Source organism: Gopherus evgoodei, chromosome 24 (assembly GCF_007399415.2).
Source record: "Gopherus evgoodei ecotype Sinaloan lineage chromosome 24, rGopEvg1_v1.p, whole genome shotgun sequence".
NCBI classification, from domain to species: Eukaryota; Metazoa; Chordata; order Testudines; family Testudinidae; genus Gopherus; species Gopherus evgoodei.
The window spans coordinates 11,133,609-11,145,241 of NC_044345.1; positions in this window are offsets into that span (position 1 = coordinate 11,133,609).

Genomic DNA, 11,633 nt, shown 5'->3' on the forward strand with positions numbered 1-11,633 from the left:
GATACTTGCAGGAATGCCAGAGACAATTATCAGAAGAGTAGAATTATTTGCTCAAGACCCTCCAGGAGGTGATCAGGGGCCAGAGAGCCTGGGGCAAGAAGCCAGGTCTCAGGATCAGACTAGAAGCCCGAGCAGGGCAGTGTTATGCCTGTAGGCAGAGGGGACACTTCAAGAGAGGGCGCCCCATCAGGAAGAGAAGAAGCCTATCCCCAAGGGAAAGAGAGCAGGGAAACCTCAAGGTCCATGCCCTCTGAAGAGAACAGGAAGGGGGGTGCTTGTTTCACCTGTGGGGAACCACAGCATGTAAAGAGGCAGTGCCCTCACTGGCAGAACAGGAGCCCAGGGAAGGGCAGCATCCCAATTGGGGATGAGAAAGGGGACCCAAGCCAGGAGGAAGGGCAAGGGAGACAGAAAGAGGTGCCAGATACCCAGAGGGGTGAGATAGGCCAAAGGGTCGAGCAGGAGAGAAAGGAGAAACAGGAGAGACGGAAGAGTCCCTTAGACATCCAGCAGAAGGATGTGGGAACTTATACAGAGACCAATCGAAGGGAGCTCAGACCCTGGAAGAAGGGGTACTGGGGGAGCCAGCAGAGCAAGGGCCAGGGCTATGGGAGAGGCTGAAAGCCACTGAGCTGGCCTTACAAATAGAGCAAGATGACGCAGAGACACAGACAGGGAAAATTAGGAATACCACAGAGGAGAATGACAAATTGGCCCTCCTAGTGGAGAACCTGAGACAGGAGAGGGACACCCTGTGAACACAGCTGTGGAGGAAGCAGAGGAGATAACCTCCCCCCTGTCCCAGCAGTTGGTTTTAAGGGGGGCAGGTGTGTGATGGGGCACCTACCCCACACTAGGCTCTAAGGGATTAATTGTGCCCTTGGGAGGCTGTGCTAATCAGGTCTGGTCTGGCCCATATAAAAAAGGCTGCAGAACAGATCAGCTTCAGTCATTCCCTGGAGATTGAGGAGGACTGGCTGCCTTGCAGGCTGAGGGCAGCAAGCATCTAGGACAGGACAGGACAGGACAGAGCAGAGCAGGGCTGCAAGCAGAGACCCAGGGAGCTAAATGCAGCTCCTGGTGGGCTGCAGGGATCTGCAGGCTGAGGCCCTTTGGCAAGGGCAAAGAGGGTGCTGAGGTGACGGGGATGTGGCCCAGGGAGATCTACAGATAAGTTGGAGGGGGTGCTGCAAGCAGCGGCCATCTACAGGGTCCCTGGGCTGGAAACTGGAGTAGTGGGTGGGCGTGAGTCTTCACCACTGAGGAAGTGGCTGGACAGTGGAGTGTAGGTTCCCCAGAAAGTGGGAGCACAGAGTGTGGCATAACTAGAGGGCTGTGTCATGAAGAGGACACCGTGGTTCTGGGAGTGATGTGTGTCCCTGGAGGAGAAGTGACGGTGGTGAGATGCCACCAGGAGAGGGTGCACTGGCTAGCAGTGTGTGTGTGTGTTGGGGGGGGGGCGCAGTGGTAAAGTTGCACTGCATCACAAGCCCATTATTAAATATGTTCCCCATGTAGGTACTTAGACTGGGATCAAGTCACCCCTTAACTGCTCCATATTAAGCTAAATAAATTGAGTCTATTCACCATAAGGCCTGTTTTCCAATCCTTTAATCATTCTCGTGACTCTTCTCTACCTCTCTCCAATTTATTAACATCCTTCTTGAATTGTGGACATCAGAACTGGCCACAGGATTCCAGCAGCAGTCACACCAGTGCCAAACAGAGGTACAATAACCTCTCTACTCCAAAATAAGCTGCTCCTGTTTATGCATCCCAGGATCGCATTAGCTCTTTTGGCTACAGTGTGGCACTGGGAGCTCATGTTCAGCTGACTATCCACCACAACCCTCAGATTTTTCTCAGGCCTAGAAGGGAGTCCCTCATCCTGTAAGTGTGGCTACATTCTTTGTTCCTGCCTGTTTACATTTAGCCATATTAAAACACCTATTGTTTCCTTGCTCCCATATTACCAAGAAAGCCTGTCAATGTGTTGGTGACCTGTCCTCTTCATTAATTACCACTCCCCAATTTTTGTGTCATCTGCAAACTTTATCAGTGATTTTGTTTTCTTTCAGGAAATTAATAATAAAGTAGGGACAAGAACTGATCCCTGCGGGACCGCTCTGGAAACAGCCCCTATTGATGATGATTCCCTGTTTACAATTACATTTGAACTTTTATTCCATTTAATCTGTGCCATGGTAGTTTTAATCTTTCTAGTTTTTTTAATCAGTGTCATGTGGTACCAGGTGAAAGGCCTTACAGAAATCAAAGTCTATTACATCAGGTAGCTTTCTGGTTTTCAGAGCTTAAGTTAACATGCACATGATGTTCTGGAAGGGCCTGGCAGTGTTGGCCAGCCCAAACGCTGCATTAACAATATTTTTGGCAGTGAATTTCCCTGTTTTTAAGAACAATTGGTATGTGAGGGGGCACTACTGGGGGACTTCCTGGGCACAGATCTCCACCACTCGGCTACCAGATCTGTGGTCCTGCTTGCCACTCAAGACCTTTGGGAACTTGGAGAACCCGGTGAGGGGCCCAGGGCAGGACTTGGGTGGATGGCAGTAGGGGTGCATTTGTGGATTGCTGACCTTCCTCCAAAGTGAACACACCATTCTCACTTCCAGAAGGAGCCTAGTGTGGACTCAGCCACCACCCAGAGGGGAAGAGAACAATGTGCACAGCACACACAGCAACCGGACACTGGAGCTCAGCATCCCTGATTGTGGAGGCAGGCTTGGTCTCTAAGCCACCAGCCAGGCAGACTGCTCAGGACATGTCTTTACCAAGGCATTTCTGAAGAAGCCATAGGCCACACAGACATAAACCTCTTGTAGGCAGAAGTGATAACATTTCTGCAATCTTTCCAGCCATGTCCTTGGTAGCAGTGACTAGCAGAACGCAGGGGTTGGGCAGTGATCTACCTGTTGCGAGGGGCAGAGCCTTCCTTTTCGCCCAGCACCGCACAGAAATAGTTCTGAGAAGCTGAAAATGGGAAAAGCGATTCATTTGGGAGGCTATCTCTCAGCTACCCCTTGACAAACAACCTCTGACTGGCCCCACCCGCTCTTCCCCGCTCCTAGGGGGCCATGCCAATCTTCCTCTGCGCGTGGATTTTAGAGCACTTTGTACATTAAAAGCAGCTCATATTGCAGAGTGGGAGCTGCATCTCCATAAAATGACCACAGATTTCCCCCACTGTTGCTCCCTCAGTCTCTGTTGTGGCACTCCAATAAACACTCCCTGTACACGGTGGCTTTTAGAGAGACAAGGCGAGTGAGATGATATCTTTTACTGGGCCAACCAACTTCCAGTGGAGGTGAGAGACAAGCTTTTGAGCTGCACAGAGCTCTTCTCCTGGGTCTTAGAACAACATGGATATTAAATTCCGCTACTGATGTGGGGTGAGAGGTGGATGGGCTGTATCTGAAGAACCCTTTGGCCACATGACCCCAGACTTCCCCCACTAATGCTATGCCTGGAGCTGGTGAGACCCAGTAATTTTCAAATCTGTGTAGGCATGTTGAATCATAAAATCATAGAAATTAGGGTTGGAAGTTACCTCAGGAGGTCATCTAGTCCAATCCCCTGCTCAAAGCAGGACCAATCCCCAACTAAATCATCCCAGTCAGGGCTTTGTCAAGCTGGGCCTTAAAAACCTCTAAGGAAGGAGATTCTTCCACCTCCCTAGGTAACCCATTCCAGTGCTTCACCACCCTCCTAGGGAAATAGTGTTTCCTAATATCCAACCTAAACCTCCCCCACTGCAACTTGAGACCATTACTCCTTGTTCTGCCATCTGCCACCACTGAGAACAGCCGAGCTCCAGTCTCCTTGGAACCCCCCTTCAGGTAGTTGCAAGCAGCTATCAAATCCCCCCTCACTCTTCTCTTCTGCAGACTAAATAAGCACAGTTCCGTCAGCCTCTCCTCATAAATCATGTGTTCCAGCCCCCTAATCATTTTTGTTGCCCTCCGCTGGACTCTTTCCAATTTGTCCACGTCTCTTTTGTAGTGGGGGCGGGGGGGAACTGGATGCAATACTTCAGATGTGGCCTCACCCTCGATCTGCTGGCAATGCTCCTACTAATGCAGCCCAATATGCCGTTGGCCTTCTTGGCAACTAGGGCACACTGCTGGCTCATATCCAGCTTCTCGTCCACTGTAATTCTCAGGTCCTTTTCTGCAGGATTTTAAGCCCTTTGAAGTATCAGATGTTCTGCTCTGGGGGCAGCTTCCTGGGCACTTAGCTCATGCCTATCTCACCTGCAGGGCTGACACAGCATGCTCAGAGCATGCATGAACCCACACCAGCCTAGCCTGAGGAGGAGCATCTCTGTATCAGGGGTGAGGCCTTGGTCTGTGGGTAGCCCAGGTTCAATGCCTGCCTCTGCCTCCTGTGGAGAAGAGATTTCAGTTTGGAGCGACCCTCCAAATGATGGAGTATTCTGGGGTAGGTCTCTTACAGCTGTTTTCCACTGTGTCTAAATAATTAAGCATGCATTGCAGCAGGGGGACAAGGCCCCGCATGTCCTCCATCCCAGGTGAGTGCCTGCACAACAGGGGGATAGGGTCTCCTCTCTCTCGCTGGCCCAATGTCTTTCTAAGACATGGCACAGCTCCAATAGGAGCGATCGACAGAGCCCCACATCAGAATATGCCCTAGCTCAGTGACTGGGGCACTGTGCAGAGAGGTGGGGGATCTGAACTCAATCCCTTTGCTACAGCCCACAGGGAGGAGGTGATTGCACCTGTGCTCTCACAATCCAGGTGAGGGCTCTAACCACCAGGTAAAGGTTACAACCCCTTTGTGGTCCCTGTTCTTGCAGACGAAGGCTCAAAGCTGACATCCTGAGCATCTGCCTCCCTTTGAGGGGTAAAGCTTAGGTCATACCCTTCTCAAGAGCGCCTCCCAGTGGCTGGCTTAGGCAGCTCCGGGGCCTGGCTTTTGTGGATCCAACCTCGCTCCCTGTGCTTTGTATGGGAAGCTTGGGCAGCCAGGGCGTAAGGATCAGGCCTTTTCCTGTAACCATATTAAGAGAACAGCAGCCATTAGCTAAGAAGCAGGAAGTCACATCCTCACATTCCATCTAAATTACATTAAAACAATGTAACATCAGGCTGTTAAGAAGGAGACCCTGTCCTACTAGCACCCACTATCACCAGATAAAGAAACGGATCTTAAGATGGTTAAAGAAAACATAGTTTGACAGCATCTGTCTGGCAAGGAATCACTTATCAATAGTTGTGGCTGTGAATCCTCATTTCTTTATTGTTTTATCTTTATGGTCCCCACTTCCCTATTGTTTGTCTGTCTGGTTTCTGTCTCGTTCTCTGATTGTTTCTGTCTATTACATAATTAATTTTGCTCGGTGTAAATCAATTAAGGTGGTGGTGGTGGGGCATGACTGGTTAGAGAATTTTGTTGCAATATGTTAGGATTGGTTAGTAAAATGTTAGTAAAATGATTGGTTAAGGTACAGTTAAGCAGGACTCAAGTTTCACTATATAAACTGGGGTCCTAACGGAAGTTCTTAGGAACCAGCTCCAGGACACAGCCCCAAGATCAGAGCTGCCAGACCGCAACAATTTGCCAATGACACCGGGCAGAAACTGGAGTCCCTCAGATGGACCTGATCCTGACTGGACATCAAGAAAAGTTCATGTGTCTTATTTGGAGTGGTGAGCACTGTATGTGTAGCGTGTGCAGTCCGTTTTGGTGATTGTTAATAAATAGAGGTTAAGGATATTACTGTGTAAGGCTCTTTCACTGGTAAAAGACCCTGTAAATCTGCAAAAGATTAAGCTGAGTCCACAGGGAGAGGGTGTTTACCCAGAGCCCATGAGGGGTAAAGTTAGGAGCCTTTCATCTGGAGCCCTAGGAACGGGGTAAGGCTGTGGGGTGCCTAACTTAACCAGGTTACATCTTGAGTCCTAGGAGCTAGGTAGAGGTGAGATGTCTTACAGTGTGTGAGTAACAGCGAACTTTTTGCAGGTAAAGGAAGTGAAGATTCCCCTCGGTGGCAGAGCACCCAGTGTTAGCCATCATGATGCTGAGTGTTCAACGCCTGTGTCAGTTTGTGACGCTAACCCCGAGGGTCTCTCCTGCGGCCCATCGCTGCCCGTATGTCTAGACTGCACCCCTCCCCCTGGCCCCCTGCGGCAGTGAGTCTCAGAGCAAAGTGACTTGGGCCTGTGGCACTCAAGCTCCAGGGATAAAAATAGCACTGTAGACATTTGGGCTTGGGCTGGAGCCCAGGCTCTGAGACTTTCTCTCTTGCCAGGTTTCAGAGGCCAGGTTCCAGCCTGAGTGGGCACGTCTATACTGATCTTCTTAGCCCTGTAGCATAAGCCCTGCGAGCCTGAGTCAGCAGAGCAGATGTAGCTGTGGTATCTGAGCACCATCCATGTCCTAGCCCTTAGGGAGCCCCTCTGGCTCTGCTCCCTGTTCGGGGTGAGTGTTCCCTTGGGGGCTGGTTCTGGGGGTTGGGCCAATGAGGGATCCCTACTCGGAGCACTATTCATGCTCTGCTGGAAAGGAAGGAACCTCCTGCTCCACTGCTCCTGCTGCCCCACTCCACCCTCCCTGCATGCTCCCACCCTCTCCTGCTGTTTGATCCCAGATGTTTGGGGTGGAAGCACTCATTTCTATGGCAACAATGTGGCTGTGGCCATCACTGCAGGCTCCATCCCAGGAGCAAGCGAGTCCAGGGGACGTGTTCCTCCAGTACACCACTGTGGGAGCCCTAGATGCATGGAGCTGAGTTGGCTCTGGTGTGATGGTGGCTTGGGGCCCTAAGCATCCCAGCCAGAGCCCAGCTGGGGACTATTGGTGGCATGGGAAGCTGAAGGACTCTTGGCTGCTATGGAGCAGAGAGCAGCTGGCAGGTCAGGGGTCAGCCAGGGATCCAGTTTTGGGTCTGAGCCCTGGGAGCCCTGGGAGCCCCAGGCACAAAGGGTGGGCAGCCAGCTCCAAAGGCTACTACAGGGTGCTGCACCCCACCAAAGGATGCCTGAATGGCAGCAGGATCCATTTGGAAATGGGGAGTGGAGGGGGAGTGGATGCCGCATCTTCTGGGATGGGCTAACTAAGCCCTTCTACAAAACAGGCCTCTTAGAAGGGCTCCTGTTTGAGTGCTTTGGGGTCATGGACTTAGCCAAGGTCACAGAACTGGGGTCAGGACCCAGGCGTCGATTCCCAGCACCTGCTCTAGCCACCCAAGCGCACTGGCCCATATGGCTACAACTAATGTGGCTCCCCTCTAAGACCAGGTCTGCACTATAAACTCATCTCTTTGCTCAGGGATGTGAAAAATCCACAGGGCTTGTGTCAATAGAGCTACTGCCTCTCGCAGAGTGGGTCTCAACCGGGATACCTTTCTCCCTGGGGTACCCCCTGGAAGACCTCGGAGTTCCCCAACTCATCTAGGTAGTTTGTCAGCCTGGGGGTTGCAGCCCCGAGGGGCGTCAAGGGATGGGTGGGGGGGAGGCAAGTGCAGGGCCGGCATTAGGGGGTAGCAAGCAGGACAATTGCTCAGGGTTTTCTGCCACAGGAGGTCCCGCGAAACTAAGTTACATGCTTCAGCCGCGCTGCCTGGGTTCGGGCTTCAGCCAAGGCGCTCAAGTGAAAAACAGGCTCATGTATCACACTGAAATATAAGTACAATATTCCTATTCCAATCAATGTATTTTATCATTCGAAGGAATAATGAGAAAGTCGGCACGTTGTCAGTAGCGGTGTGGCTGTGACATGTTTGTATTTCTACGTCTGATTTTGTAAGCACATAATTATTAAGTGAGGTGAAACTTGGGGGATGCGAGACAAATCAGACTCCTGAAAGGGGTCAGTAGCCTGGAAAGGTTGATGGCCACTGTGCTAATGGGAGACCTTCTCCCAACGGTGTAGGATTGTTTTCACTGAAGCGCTGCAGTGTTTGAAGTGTAGGCCTGTCCTGACTCCTGATACGCTGTCTTGCTCCAAGGGGAGACGCCTGCACAGCCCCAGGCTGGGACATCCTGTGAAGGTGGCAAGGGGAGGCCTGCAGAGTGGTGCAGGCATGAACTAGCAGGTGAACAAGGGTTTGGGGGGCATCAGCAGAGAGGTTGAGGATGGGGGAGCGGGGTGCAAGGCTCCAGACTGGAGAATCGCTGCAGAGCTTGGGGGAAACCCAGGGCTGGAGTGGCCAGGGGCTGAGGGTCTGGATGGAGGGTGTGTAAAGGGATCCCAGGGCTGAGGTAGGAGGCGGCTGATGTGCATTGGCAGGGCTGAAGGAGGGGAGGTGGAAAAGGTGAATACGATAGTAGAGATTGTAAAAACCTTTTTAAAAATGAAAAGAATTACTCTGGCAGAATCCAATCGTTGCTCAGCCCAGCCGCTCCAAGGCCTTGCTGTCGCCCCCGCGCCATGGCTGAGATCAGGTAGGACTGGCCCAGGCACCCAGCGTCCGGTCACTGGGTTCATGGCTTCCTGTTGCAGTCACTGGTGCTCGGAGAGTTTCCAGGCAGGTGCTGCTGGTACCTGAGAGCCGAATGCCCGTGGCCCTCCCTAGCTCTGAGCACAACATGAGCCTTTGGGGGCAGCCACTGTCTTTGTTTGCAGGGAGGATTTCAGGGCCAGAATTCAACTTTAAATGCCCATGTAAAACCACAGGTGTTATCTCCACTTCCTGGACTACTCACCCTTCCTCCCAAGGTGCAGAGGGGTCCAAATCCTTTCCCTCTGGCCATCACACCAGCCCCCCCCCCCCCCCCCGCTTCCTGGTCACCCGTCTCCTGCCTCCTCAGTCCTCCCCTTCTCTTCCCCTTCAACCCAGCTCTTCTCTGCCCCCATCCCCCTTCCTATCGCTGCCCCCACAAGGGCCACACGTGGTGATGGGGGAAATCACTTTAGATTCGAGGCCAGAGGGGGCTGTTATGACCATCTGCTGAGCTCTGCCCAGACTCCAACTGGTGCCCTGGCACTGGGGGCAGGCAGCCCTATGGAGTCCTCCCAGGTGGCCTAGCATTGAAGGCAGCTTGGGTCAGCCCTCCGGGACCCCTCCCGGTTGCCCTGCTGTTGGGGGCAGGTAGCCCCATGGAGTCCCACCAGGGGCCTTGGCATTGGGGTCAGATTGGGTCAGCCCCATGGAGCCCCCCCAGGTGCCCTGGCATTGAGGGAAGGCAGGTCCCAGCTGCTGAGGCAGCTGCAGGGGCTTGGGGATGCTCATGCTGTGGTGAGCACAGGGGCTTGTGTCTGACAGGAATGGGCAGTGTGGGGCTAGAGCTAGAGCAATGGCTGGTTATATGCTCCCCCAGGCCTGCCCCCCAGCCCAGCTGAGTGGGCAATGACGGGGGCACCGCACCCCAGGGCACAGGGCGCGAGGGCTGGCCATGCTCATGCCCCTCCATGAGAGATGCTGTAGCCCAACGGTTTGTCTGATGCCCCTGCCAGCAGGACCCTCGGTGCAGGGGGAGTGCAGGGAGCAGAGACAGCCCCCCCTCCCAGAGGACGTGTCCAGCCTGTGCTGCCAGGGAGCAGCCTATGGGAGTGGGGGGTGATGGAGTCCAACTCCCATCCCTAAAGGAGGCTTGTTGCTCCCCTGGGTCCCCAGTCCGAGCAGCCAGAGCAACCCTTTGCTCCCAGCCCACGGTGTCCTGGGGCCCGTAAGCTGGGCTGGCATAGCAGCTCCCAGCCTCAGGGGGGTTGTGCCAGGGAGCAGTTCCCTGATCTCACGGTGATGGGTGCCCTTTGTGCCCTGGGGCCTGCAGCCTGGCAGAGTCCTTGCCCAGTGTATGGTGGACAGCAGCACATAGGGCCAAGCACCCCCTCAACCCCCAGCTCTGGGGCAGCTACAAACTCAGCAAGAGCAGCACTGGGGCCTGAGTAGTGCCCACAGGAGGTGGCATTCTGGGGGGACAGACAGGGCTGCCTGAGTTCATTCACCCCAAACCACCTGTTCCCCCACTTCCTGTCCTGGCTTTGGTGGGGGGTGGCAGGATCCCAGGGCAGTGGGAGCAAAGGAAGCAGGGGCTGGGCAGGGGGAGCTGCAAGGAAGAGTCAATGGTATGGGGGAGGGGCAGAGGGGTATTGGGGGAGGCGTGTGGGATGGATGGGGCAGGAATGGGTCTTTGGGGCAGGGCCAGGGATGCTGGGGAGAATTTGGTAGTGGGCGGCGGGGAGGACCAGAGGGACTCCGTGCAGAGTTCATGGTGCAGAGGTGTATGGGGGGAGGGGGGCTTGGGGAGCACCATGGGGCAGGAGTGGAGATGGGACGGGGAGGGGTCCATGATGTGTGTGGAGGGAGCAGGGCAGAGAGCGGTGCATGGTGCAGGGCAGAGGTGGGTGGTCTATGGTACCAGGATGGGGCTGGCACATGGGGTGGGGGAGTTTGGAGGGGGCTATGGTACAGGGGAGTCTGCGGGGAAGGATCCATGGAGGTGAAGGCCAAGAGAGGCACCTGGGAGGGCTGTTTGGGGCAGGGCTGAGGGAGGCAGCTGACATGGGGCGGGAGGGGTCTGTGGGGCAGGACCGTGGGAGGCACTCAGCGTGGGGGAGGAGTCCATTTGGCAGGGCTGAGGGAGGCAGCCAGCATGGGGAAGGAAGGGGTCCATGGGGCAGGGTTTGAGTCCGAGGCCCAGCCCCTCCCCCAGTCAAGTGACCTGCTTGAGCCTGGCCAAATTTGGGGAAAGAGGAAGTGCAGCCCATCCACCTGGCAGCCAGGTGTGGCCTCTGTTAATCCTGCCCGTGCCAGGCGCTGCTCTGGAGCCGGCTTTAGCTCCTGTGTCCCCATGGCAGGGGCTGCACCACAGCCCTGCCCCTCACTTGGGTGCTGGCCGGAGATCACCCCAACAGGCCCTGCTGGCTGCTGCAGCATCAGCCTCGCTGGACTTCATGCTGCCAGGTCCTGGGGGCTACGCAGAGTCCACGACCTGGTCAGCTGGCTGCCTCTCTGCCCACAGGGCCTGCAGCAGCTCATGCCACAGGGGAGGGGGCACCTGCCAACCAGAGACGAGCCGGAGCTAGGCCCAGGCCCCAGCCCTCTGGAGCCAGAGTGGCTGGAAGCAGCAGGTGCTGGAAGTGAAAGGCTGCGTGGCTCCTGGCCATGGCCAGCACAGTACCTGGCCCAGGAAAGTTGCGGTGGGCACAGCCTCAGGCCAGGAGTGAGGCTGATGGCCAGGGTGCCTGGGCCCTGCACTGCCATCAGGTCTCATCAACTCCCAGCTGCCCCAGCACCATGCAGAAGCCAAGTGCCCCACAGCAGCATCAGGCATGGCACAGCTGGCAAAAACAGGAGGATCTAAGCTCATCCATCAGCGCCAGGCTGGCCCAGGGGGGCCATAGTGCCTCCTGCACTCGCTGCAGTGCCAACTAGATCAGGGCCTGCGGCAGGACCAAGCAACCACAGGCCAGACCTGCAAGAAAAAGTGGCTTGATACCAAGTGTGTGCCTGGTCAGACGGGGGAGGGTGCTCTGCAGGGCCAGGGGCTGGGAGATGGGGCTGGGCGCGGGGCGACGGCAGGAGATGGGGCACGGTGTTCCACAGAGCCGGGGGGAGTTGGCAGATGGGGTGGAGGCTCCCTCGCCTGGCATTGGCCCGTTTCCCCTTCTGACATGGTCTGTCACTCACATGGAGGCTAAAGTCTGTGCAA